Here is a 12,455-nt window from a genome sequence, read left to right on the forward strand (position 1 = left end):
AGAAAAGCAAACTTAGGTAGATCCACCCCTCCCCTGCAGTGGAATCTTGGAATCCACTGCCACAATTCTTAGCAGCCTTTAGAACACACAAACAGGGCACTCCCAACAAGGAGTCTCTTTGAGTTATTTCTTGGGAGCCTGAGTCCAACAAAATTCCAGCTCAGAAATGCAGTCGCGGGACTTCCCTGGTGGTACAGTGGTTGAGAATCCACCTGCCAATGCAGGGGACACAGGTTCAAGCCCCAGAGGGAGGATCCCACATGCCATGGAGCAACTAAGCCTGTGTGCCACAACTACTGAGCCTGTGTGCCACAACTACTGAGCCTGTGCTCTTAGCCCATGAGCCACAACTACTGAGCCTGTGTGCCACAACTACTGAAGCCTGTGTGCTGCAACTGCTGAAGCCCGTGTGCCTGGAGCCCGTGCTCCGCAACACGAGAGGCCACTGCAATGAGTAACCTGTGCACCATAGCGAAGAGTGGTCCCCACTCGCCACAACTGGAGAAAGCCCGCGCGCAGCAACAAAGACCCAACGCAGCCAAAAATGAATAAATAAATAAATAAATAAATAAGAAATGCAGTCGCCTTACTCACACAGTGGAAGGATCAAATAAATTTTCCCCTTACATACCAGTCCTAAGAATATGATGAATGGAAAAAACTAGAGATGAAAAGTGTGGGGATGGAGAGCAGGGAAAATTTCCTTTAAATACATATTAATTTTGCCATTTTATTTGAATTGGTGGTGCCAGATTATTTCATATTTTACTATTTTTAAAAATGAAAATAGACTTGGTTTGACCTGCTGCTGCTGTACTAACTTGTGAGCAGGAATCCTTTTTGTCATCTCAGTATCAGCCTTACCCATAGCGGATATTTACTGAATGGGTGAGTGGGTACACTTGTCAAGAGTTTTCTTTGTAGAGATATAATTGAAATTCAAGTTCCTCATCCTGTCTCCCACATCCTCTTTATTTTCTAAAGCTTTTGTAGCAATATCCTGAAAAATAACTTCTTTGCAAGTAAATTTCTAAACAGGATCCTATCCAATGTACTCTTGAATGACTTGAAAAATAAAAATTAGCATAAAGCATATTTAAAATGATTTTTTTCATAAAAGCACCAACTGTTAATGAAAAGCATATTTTTATGCATAACCGTTAATTCAACAGTGGAATTATACATACTAAACTCATTTGTATGGCATATGAAGGTATCATTTAGTGGCAAAGTGAATTCACTAAAAGAAACCTTGACGTTTTAAATTAGTAAATTCAGCTGACAGAAGTAAGCAGGCTTTTCATGCCTCAGAAAGCACTTTTTTTTTTTTTTTTTTGAGAAACCAAACCCCATTTCAGAGGTCAAAAAATTCCCTCAGCCCCAGGGCCAAACATTAGAGGTAAGGCCTTGATGGACATGTGGGATCCCACAGTTGCACCACTTTATTCATTTATTATACAGTCATGACCCCTGGAGGTGACCAGCACCTCAAATGAACATCCGATTCACTCTAACCTTCAGACAGGAAACACTCCAGCAATATCATTTTATAAGTGGAGTGACTTCAATTGGATTAAAAGACTTGCCCAAGGTGGAGGCAGTCAAACTAATGCTGGGTTCTTCCATTACATCATGATGCCTCTAAAGCAGGTAATAAAAACAAACAATCTGAAACCTCTAAAAACAGCTGGAAGAATTTTTGTGACCATGACCAGTTAAGAAATCCCCACTTATTATAAATTTATAGACTCAGACATAAAAGAAGATTGAAAGAATAAGTTGACTGTAGCATGTACAGTTATAATTGTTATAATAACTATTAAATATAATATTAAGCACTCTCTTTATGTGTGCTGAGTGCTTTAGACACATTATCTCAATTTCAAAGGTCAAAATAACCTTACGTGTTAGGTATGAGTACTGGTATGTTCAGAGGAAGCTTAAAGAGTTTTAGTTACTTGTGCAAAGCCAATATTTTCTCGTAGCTGGTAAAGCCAAGATTTAAACTGAGGTTTATCAAATTCAAACAGCGACATTATCCCCATATTAATCTAGATCCTAAATTGTTGTCTTCCACTAACTTCGTTGAAAGTCAAATTTTGTACATAGACGTTAGAGAAGTTTTAGCATGCTAAACCACACACAAGGTTAAAAAAAAATCAAATGGTACAAAATGATTTAAAATGAGAAGTGACAGTCCTTCACACCACCTTCATTTCTATTCCTCAAAGGGAATTACTTCTAACCAGTTTGGTTTGTTGGTTTTTCTGATGGTCACTTCCAGTATCTTTAAATAATATGCACATACCAATTTCTTGATTTATTAACGTGGGCAATGTTTACTGACTCTCTATTCTGATAGATTAGAACTAATGTCACTTACTCATGCCCCGTTGTTCTTCCCCCTGTAATCTGTACATGCTGGGGTCACTATTCTGAGTTCCTCAAATGTCACACCAATACCTCCATTTCTTGTTCAATAAACACTGAGTATCATATGTTTCCCCATTTCTCAAAATGAAGACCTTAGAGGTTCCCTCCCTTCCCTCCGTGTCTCCAAACTCTGGCCCATCTCCCTCTTTCTGGGTAAAGTACCTTTATTTTTACATTGTTAAGAATAATGACCATTATAGTCAACTCTGCAACCATTAAATCTAGGGAAGGCCTGAGTGGTTATGATCATGACCGATGCCATCTACTTTGAAGTCATGAAACCTACTGTTAGAAAAAAATGAAAAAGAGGGAAAAACATATTTAATGAGGCATTAGGGGCACGTTAGCATATTTAAATATTAATAAGTGTGATGTTTAAAAGTGTTTTATGTTTGAATAATTTGGGAATATATTGAGTTAATGATAGCTCTCATATGATTGCCGAATCTCTCAGATTCTTTAATGTGATGCGGTACATTGCCAGTCTACTAAAGGGGATGTGCATCTCAAACTTATTTGGCATTGAATCCACTGTTTCATTAACAAGTCTTGGACCTAATTTTCAGTACAATATATTTGGAAAACACAAGTTTATCCTTCTCTTTGTAAAATCTTTTGCTCTCTTTATCAGCTTCTGTCAGGATTATGCAGTTTTATAAAATTAACTAGAAAGCTATTTTGTTTTTAAAAGTCTGGAAAAGATTTTACAACACAGGAATTTTCTGTTCCTTTTACATTTGAAAAAATGTTTTTAGCCTTTTTGAGAAATAATCCTTGAAAAGTTGTTGATTCGTTATTGTAGCTTTAAAAAAAAAATCAGCTTACTGATTCAACTTTCAACATTTGTATTTTTTCTATAAAAATCTTCCAGATTTTTAAAAGACATTTTTATTACTATAAACTTAGAGCAATTAAGATAATTATTATACCCTTTCCCCTTCTTAATTTTGTGTATTTGGGTTTGTCTTTTTTGCATATTATGCTTGCCAGGAACTTATTCCATTGGACTTTTCAGAGAAATGGCATTTGTGATTTGCTATTTAATTGTTTAATTTTTGTATTTTACTTTACTTCTTTTCCTTCTGCTTTCTTTAGGCATGCTTTTCAAAAAACTCTTTACCTAAATACTTCATTTGTAGTCTTACAACTGTATGCTCTAGCTTAGTAATAAAAATTTTAATATGTCAATGTCCAGCTTTGTTCATAACTCAAAGGTTTGCCATGCTGTAGTACCAATGATGTTTTCCTGTTTACAAATGCATTCTTGATTTTCTATTTGTTTCAAAATTCCTATTTGCTCTAAAAGGAGAATGATTTAAAATTTCCCTGTGTTCATATATTTCTGTTTAAACTTTTAATTTTTAGATTAATTACATTTATAATTAGGGAATGTAGCCTATTCAATTTATTATTTTGGAAATTTGAGGGTTTAAGCCAAATCATCAATTTGTGAAAATGTCCAGATTTTAAAAATAAAGTATGTTCATTGATTACAGATGATAATACTAGGTATCTATTTACCAAACCAAATCAATTAAATTTTATACCATTCACATCTTTTTTTTTTTTTGCTGTAGGCGGGCCTCTCACTGTTGTGGCCTCTCCTGTTGCGGAGCACAGGCCTCGGACGCTCAGGCCCAGTGGCCATGGCTCACGGGCCCTGTCGCTCCGCGGCATGTGGGATCTTCCCGGACCGGGGCACGAACTTGTGTCCCCTGCATCGGCAGGCGGATTCTCAACCACTGCACCACCAGGGAAGCCCCCATTCACATCTTTTGATACTTATTTTCTTTCCTGTTTTCTCTTCAAGGCTTGAGACTCAAGATCTTCCGATTACAATTGAATGATTTTTTGTGAATTGCTTCCACTTTTAAAAAAGGGTTTATTTGTAGAATTGAATGTTGTGTTTCATAAATATTGTATCCTTATAATGCATATATTTGATTTTTAAAACTTTGTCATAGTTAATAATTTTTCTTTGAATTGTATTTTAAATAAATGAATTTTCAATTAATTAACATGGCCATTTCTGCTTTCTTTATTGATTGTGTTTACTTGATATATCTTTGGTCCTAGCTTTATTTTAAAAAATTTCCTGTGTTTTGTTTAAGGTTCGATATTTGTTAACAGTACAGAATTGAATTTTATTCTATCTAAAATTTTGTCTATTAATAAGATACTTAATTATCACATGTAATGTTTGGCTTTATTTTTGCTATATTGTTCATTAAATTCTTTCCCTTATGTTTTCCCTTCATTCTTCCATATGCTATATGTACTATCTTTTTGCTTTTATTTCTCAGAATTATAGAAGTCATAGCCTCTTCTTTCGCACTCTGAAAAATATTCTGCCATTGGTTATCCCAAAATTATAAAAATATACTTTGATATTCTTTTAAAAATTCCAAGAATCAGATAATAAATACTGTCTGTTGACTCTCTTTATGTATGATTAGACATTTAAAACGTTAAATTTAAAAGACTTAAATGTAAGACCTGAAACCATAAAGCTCCTATAAGAAAACATTGGGGTAAGCTCCTTGACATTAGTCATGGCATAGTTTTTTAGATTTGCACCCAAAGCAAGCACAACGATAGTAAAAATAAATAAGTGGGACTACATCAAACTAAAAAGCTTCTGCACAGGAAAGGAAACCCTCAACAAAATGAAAAGGCAACCTATGGAATGGAAGAAAATCATATAAGTGGTGAATACCCAAAATATATAAAGAACTCATACAACTCAATAGAACACAAACAATATGATTAAAAAATGGGCACAGGATCTGAACAGACATTTTCCAAAGATATACAAATAGCTAACAGATACATGAAAATGTGCTTAACATTACTAACCATCAGGGAAACCATCAAATCAAAACCACAATGAGATACCACCTCATAACTGTTAAAACGGCTATCATCAAAAAAGGCAAGACCTAACAAGTGTTGGTAAAGATGTGGAAAAAAGAGAACCCTTGTACACTGTTGGTAGGAATGTACAAAGTTTTCAGCCACTATGGAAAAGAGTATGGAGATTCCTCAAAAAATTAAAAATAGAACTACCATACGATCCAGGAATTTCATTTCTGGGAATATAGCCAAAGGAAATGAAAAACAATATCTCAAAGAGGTATCTACCTTCCCATGTTCATTGCAGCATTATTCACAATAGACAAGATATGAAAACAACTACGTGTCTGTCACACATGAATGGATGTACATCAGTTACAGATCAATAAAGCTAAACTTTTAAAAAAATTTTAACTGAAAAGAAGTTTTTACTTCCTATCTCATCTCCTACCCACAAGTCCAAGATTTTTTTTACTAATGTAATTAAGGATTTAAGACTTAAGTTATTAATAAATTATTTTTACTTTCTAAATCTTTTTGCTATATAAACAAATTTATAAGGAAAATTTCATGCATGCATCCTTTCCTTATCTTTATTTATTTATTTAAAATAGACTCCTAGGGATAGAATGTTTCAAACATATTAACCAACAGCATTCCAAAAGGCAGACAGTAGAGCCTTACACAAACAGCATTTGAAAGATTAGCTCTCCTCAAACTTCACTAATCTATCAATTTTATAAATTAAAAATGGCATCTCAATGTTTTGATTTCCACGTCTTTGCCAGTGAGTTAAAACTTTTATATGTGTACTGGTCATATCTCTTCTTTTAGAGATTGTGTTCACAGCCTTGCTTGTATGTTTGTTTTGGTAGTTATCTTATTAATGGTGTCCCATGTAAAATAATTACTTTTCTAATTTGGGAGCTGTATTAGTTTGCTATAGCTGGCATAACAAAATACCACACTGGGTGGCTCAAACAACAGAAATTTATTTTTGCACAGTCTGGAGGCTAGAAGCCCAAGGTCAAGGTTTGGCAGGGTTTGTTTCTTTTGAGTGCTCTCGGCTTGCAGACAGCTGCCTTCTCACTGTGCTCACACGGTCTCTTCTCTGTGCATATGCATTCCTGATGTCTCTTTTTCTGTCCTAATCTCCTCTTGTTATAAGAACCAGACAAATTGTGTTCAGGCCCATTCTAATGGCCTCATTTTAACTTAATCACACCTTTAAAGACCCTATCACCAAATACACTCATGTTCTAAGGTACTGTTTCTGTCTAGGGTCACTCTATATAAGAATTATATCTGTAAAATGTAAAAATACATTTTAACTTCTGACAACTCATGTCTTCCTTCATATGATTCATTTCTAAAATTTCTTAAATATGTTCATTCTTTTTTTCTGAATAAGTTTAGGATTATTTTGTCAGGTTCCAAAAATATCCAATTGAGACTACTAATCTAAAAGAGAGAACAAAAACTACCTGTTTCTTCTCTGTACTATATACAATATTCAAACTAAAAGAAAAACCTCATTTTTCTCAAGCAGGGTTTTTTTTTCCTGCTCACCGACCAATTCTCCAGCACCAGCTGGGTGTCCTACAATTTAACTCAATTTTATCTACCTGGAGTAATTGTCAGATCCCACAGATTAAGAGCTCATCCGACAAGACTGGGCCCCGCCTTCAGAGGACAATCACCTGTGCTTCTAACCATCTGGCTATAAATCAAAGATGACCACAACCACCGCTTCAGGTTCAATACAGGCAAAGCTCGGAGATATTGCGCGTTCGGTTCCAGACCACAGACATAAAGTGAATATAGTCTATTAAGTGTGCCATCGCAGTAGGTCTAAAAAAACAATGTACATACCTTAATTTAAAAATATTTTATATTGCTAGAAAAATGCTAACCAACACCCTTCAGCAAGTCATGCATAGTAGTAACATCAGAGATCACTGATCACAGCTCACCATAACAAATAATGAAGACATTTGAAATATTTTAAGAATTACCCAAATGTGACACAGACACATATGTGAGCAAATGCTGTTGGAAAAACAGAGCCAGTAGACTTGTTTGACACAGGGCTGCCGCAAACCCTCAGTTGGTAAAAGACGCAATTATCTGTGAAGCACAAGTTGGGCTGCACGCCGCAGGCCTCCAAGACCTCTACTTGCCCGGCTTCAAGATTGAAGAAAGAGCCCAAAGTCAGTGGCACAGACATCAATGGTTTAACGGAATGGGGGTGCAGGGGGAGCTTACCTCTCTGAAGCAAGGTCCTGACACAACACCCCACCCAGTGAAGCAGACAGACGGCATGACATGGCGGCAGTCTTGTTTCCGGGGCGGGGAGGGGGAGACTGCCGGTTATAGTGGGAATTGACATCAGGTTGGCTCGTCAGTTACCAGGGAAACTAGCAGAGGGGCACGCCCCTTACTGCCCCTTTGATAAGAGCAATCACGGGCTGGAACCTGCAGCAAGTATGTAGGAAAGTCAGTCAAGTGAGTAGGGTGTAGGTGAAGCAGGCGCTTACTGGTCGAGCCCGGGATGTACAGAGAGCAAGAGAACAGCCACCGTGAGTGGCCTGACCATACACACAATAAAACGAGGTATGCCCTAGACAGCTCACAGAACTCAGGAAGACTTATTACTAGATTACTGATTTATTATGAGAGGATACCTCTCAAGAACAGCCAAATGGGGCCTCCCTGGTGGTGCAGTGGTTGAGAGTCCGCCTGCCTATGCAGGGGACACGGGTTCGTGCCCCGGTCCGGGAGGATCCCGCATGCCGCAGAGCGGCTGGGCCCGTGAGCCATGGCCGCTGAGCCTGCGCGTCCGGAGCCTGTGCTCCGCAACGGGAGAGGCCACAACAGTGAGAGGCCCGCGTACCGCAAAAAAAAAAAAAAAACAACAACAACAAAAGCCAACTGGAAGAAATGCATGGGGCAAGGTATGTGGGAAGGAGTATGTAGCTTTCATGTTCTTTCCAGGTGCATCACCCAGCTCTTCCAAGGGTTTACCAACCTGGAAGTTCTCTGAAACCGCGCATCGTTTTGGGTTTTCTTTTAATGGAAGTTTCATAAGTAAGCAAGATTGATTGTCATTGACCATTAGTGATTAACTCAACCTCCTGCCTCTCTCCCATCCCTGGAGGTGGTGGGGAGGCAAGACTGAAAGTTGCAGTGGTTCAAGTATTTGGTTCCCCTGGCAACCAGCCCCACTTCCTTAGGGACTTTCCTAAAATTACCTCATTAACATAAACTCAGGTGGTTGAAAGGGGCTTGTTATGAAGAACAAAAATGCCCCTTTCAACTTTATCACTTAGGAAATTCCAATGGTTTTAGGAGCTCTGTTCTTATTATAAATCACAGTGTCACATAATCTCGTAGCACCAACCCTAGAAACCGATATTTTTATAACATTGAATCTTCCCACTAAGCAACATGGTTTATGTTTCTCAATAAAATTTTATATTTTAAAAAAATATGTACACACCAAATATTTCTAACTAAGTTTACTTATAGTCTTCAATATTTATATTGTTAATATAATTTGGAATGTTTTATTCTCTTCTATTTTCTTTTTTTTAATTTAACGTCTCGATTAGAGCTTAATTGCTTTACAGTGTTGCCTATTTTATTTTCTAAAAGATTATTTAGGATCTTTTATTCTATTTTCTGTGTAGCAGATTTAGCAAAGCTATTAGGAGCTTCATGTTAATATTTTAACTGGCCTTCTTTACCAAAGTCCATTATTGGTTTAGTTTGCTCAATTGATTCTCTAGGTGGTTCTTGGAAGGTGATCAGAGAGAGTATATATGAAAGAGTGTTATTTTGACTCCTTTTCAAAGTTGATACTTCTTATGTCATTTTATTCTTGTCTGATAGAAAAGCCAGTGATATATATGTCATACAACTAAAATTTAAATCTGCTTATGATTTAAATCTGCTATTCAAAATCATCTGGTAAGGACTTCCCTGGTGGCACAGTGGTTAAGAATCTGCCTGCCAATGCCAGGGACATGGGTTCGAGCCCTGGTCTGGGAAGATCCCACATGCTGCAGAGCAACAAAGCCTGTGTGCCACAACTACTGAGCCCGCGTGCCACAACTACTGAAGCCTGTGCACCTAGAGTCCGTGCTCTGCAACAAGAGAAGCCACCGCCACGAGAAGCCCACTCACTGCAACGAAGATTAGCCCCCGCTCACCGCAATGAAAGCCCGCGCACAGCAACAAAGACCCAATGCAGCCAAAAATAAAATACATTAATCAATTAATTTTAAAAATATCATCTGGTAGCCTTCCAACATTTTCAGGAAACCTCAGACATCCTTGGTAAAACGCGGCCTTTCAGGATCTGGTCCATGACAACCTCTTCAACTCCATCTCCCACAAAAACCCTCACTCAAATTCTTCACTAGATCCCGTGGCCTATTGTATTATACTACATGTAGTTTCCTAAATGTGCTGTTCAGACCTGCTATTTTTTTTGGCCTAGAAAACACTTTCTCCTTTTTTTCACCTTTTTACCCAGCTCAGGGCTTCTCAAACTTTATTATGCCTATGAATCACCTGGAGATCTTGTTTGAAAAACAGATGTGATTCAGTGGTTCTGGGGTGAGGCCTGAGATTCTGCACTTCTAACTAGCCCCACAGACCAGCAGCATCACATCCTGAGCAAGGACCTTGTTAATTCCTCCTCCTCCATGATGATTTAGTTCAGTCACCTCTAGTCAGCTTTCCCTGGACCTCAGCCTCACTGCACCCCCAAAGTACCAGGTAGTGGCCCAGTACAGACTGATGGTAGAGATTCTTTTATTAATCTATACCATCTTGTATATTACTGGACACGTGTTACAAACTCAGTGTTGAGTAAATGAATGAACAAATGATATAGGAAAAATAAACTTCCTTTAGGAATTGTGAACAAGATTAATAAAATCACACCTTACATAATTCTTCCTGAAATTTCTATATTCTTTATTGAATTCACTGCAGGAAGAATTTGGCAAGAATAGACTAGAATGAAATAGAATATGGAAATAGAAATAGGTTAAGTGCTCTAAAGTTTTTCTGGATCTTTGAAATTTTGACCACACTGAAAAAACATAACCAATAAGGAAACACTATTTTCTATTACCTAAGCAGCTAGATATTTGATGAACTCTACAAATCACTTTTCCAAAAAAACCTCAATTTTAATTTAGATATGTATTTTATCTTGCAGCATTTCTATCATTTCTATATAATTCTTTTTTTTTTTTTTTTTTCTGGCTGCGCAGCATGTGGGATCTTAGTTCCCCCACCAGGGAATGAACCCGTGCCCCCTGCAGTGGAAGCGCAGTGTCTTAACCACTGAACCGTCAGGAAGTCCCTCTATATAATTCTTCATTTTTGCCCATTTCTCTAAAGTCTATAAAGCATTTTACCATATAGTTTTTCTCTTAATTTCACATAAAGATTGATAATATTTTTTCCCATTATACATGAAAAACCTGACTATAAGAGGATTACACAAATTAACCTTACTTGCTAAGGTCACAGAGTCAGGTATTGGTAGAGCAAGAGCCAAACCCTGCATCTTCTGATGCCTAGTCCAGTGTTCTAGACACTTACCAAACCTGACTGAACCTTTTTTAAAGTCCCAAGCCGGCAGAGACCGTGATATGATGCCATAGTCATGATATTCAGTTTTGATTGTGATAAAATCAAATTTTACCTCCATTCCACAATTTTTTCCTGTACTTAAATAACAAAACTAGTTTTCCTCTCCTGTTGTTTTCTTTTTTCCTTTTTCTTTCTAGCTGAGATTTCTGGGCTGGCTAAAACGGTTGATTTGTGGGTAAAGAAGAATGTTTGGTAGCTCACACCCTGCAAAAAACGCTGTAACAGCCTAGGGCTGGCTAATGAACACAGAGCACCTATCACCATGGTAATTAGAGTATCAGCACTAGAGGGCATCTCAGAAATTGTTAGCGAACAGATAGGAGGATGAGGGCCCCGGAAGTGAAAGGTCTCATAGTCTGAAAACATCCGGTTACTTACTGACTGTGCTGAGCTTGCAGGCTGGGCACCTGACGTCCTGTAATCTCTCACCCAGGCCCGCCATTGATCAACCTGAGTTGAAAATCAAAGACTTTGAAATTCAAGGTGGACAAGGCTGGGAATAAAACTGAGAAACTCTGATAACTTTGTAAATAGAGCACTCACACTAATATAGCATATAATTGTTGATTCTATATATTTAATGTTTTCATGGGCCTTCCATCAACTAAGCACAGCTGCCCCTCAAATCTCATTTCCTCTCATTCTACTCATACATACTCTGTTCCACTTGGGCCCCCTCTCTGTTCCCTCAACACATCAAGCGGCCCCTAAGTCATGGGTCTTTGCACCTCCTGAGTCTTCTGCCTGCAATATTTTTCCACCTAAAACTTGATCCCTCACTCCTTCTTTGTTCCAACATCAGCTTTTCGGCGGTCTTCCCTGACCACCTTCTCTAAAATAGTATGCACTGGCCCTCTTTATCCCCTTAACCTTACTCATTTCTCTTTATAGCAGTTATCACTCCTCAATATAGATCTTTTTTTTTTTGGCACGCGGGCCTCTCACTGTTGTGGCCCCTCCCGTTGCGGGGCACAGGCTCCGGACGCGCAGGCTCAGCGGCCATGGCTCACGGGCCCAGCCGCTCCGCGGCATGTGGGATCTTCTCGGACCGGGGCACGAACCCGTGTCCCCTAGCATCGGCAGGCGGACTCTCAACCATTGCGCCACCAGGGAAGCCCCAATATAGATCTTTTTGCTAATTTATTTATTGTCTGCAAGCTCCACAAACTGTCAAGGAATAGTTGTTATTCTCCACTGTAATGAACTTGGAACAGAGTAAGCACCCAAAGATTGAATGAATAAAACATCCCAGACTTGAAAGAGGTAGGAAGGACAATGGAGAAATATCTAGAGATGTAGAAGACTTCTTCTCCATTAAAAAAGAATCAATTTGTCCCTGAAAAATATGTAAATAGATGTTACATACTGGAAGCTAACAAACATTTTACCCAAAGTTTTACATAAGTTACTCTTTACAGAAAGGCTTTATTAAGGTATTATTTACAATTAATTGGACTTTACAACTGAGGCTACTCAGGTGCATCTACACATAAGACCCT

The 12,455-nt window shown here is 38.1% G+C and overlaps 1 long non-coding RNA gene across 1 annotated transcript in view; it reads right to left on the bottom strand.

Annotated features, from left to right (window-relative positions):
• Nucleotides 1–11,586, bottom strand: part of LOC309968564 — a 152,279-nt gene extending 140,693 nt beyond the window's left edge. Inside the window, exon 1 of the long non-coding RNA XR_014326583.1 lies at nucleotides 11,335–11,586. This is a non-coding gene — a long non-coding RNA (uncharacterized lncRNA). The remainder of the gene's footprint in view (nucleotides 1–11,334) is intronic.
• Nucleotides 11,587–12,455: the final 869 nt, after the last annotated feature.

The sequence above is a fragment of the Leucopleurus acutus genome (genome assembly GCF_964270905.1).
Source record: "Leucopleurus acutus genome assembly, chromosome: 11".
Classification (NCBI taxonomy): Eukaryota; Metazoa; Chordata; class Mammalia; order Artiodactyla; family Delphinidae; genus Leucopleurus; species Leucopleurus acutus.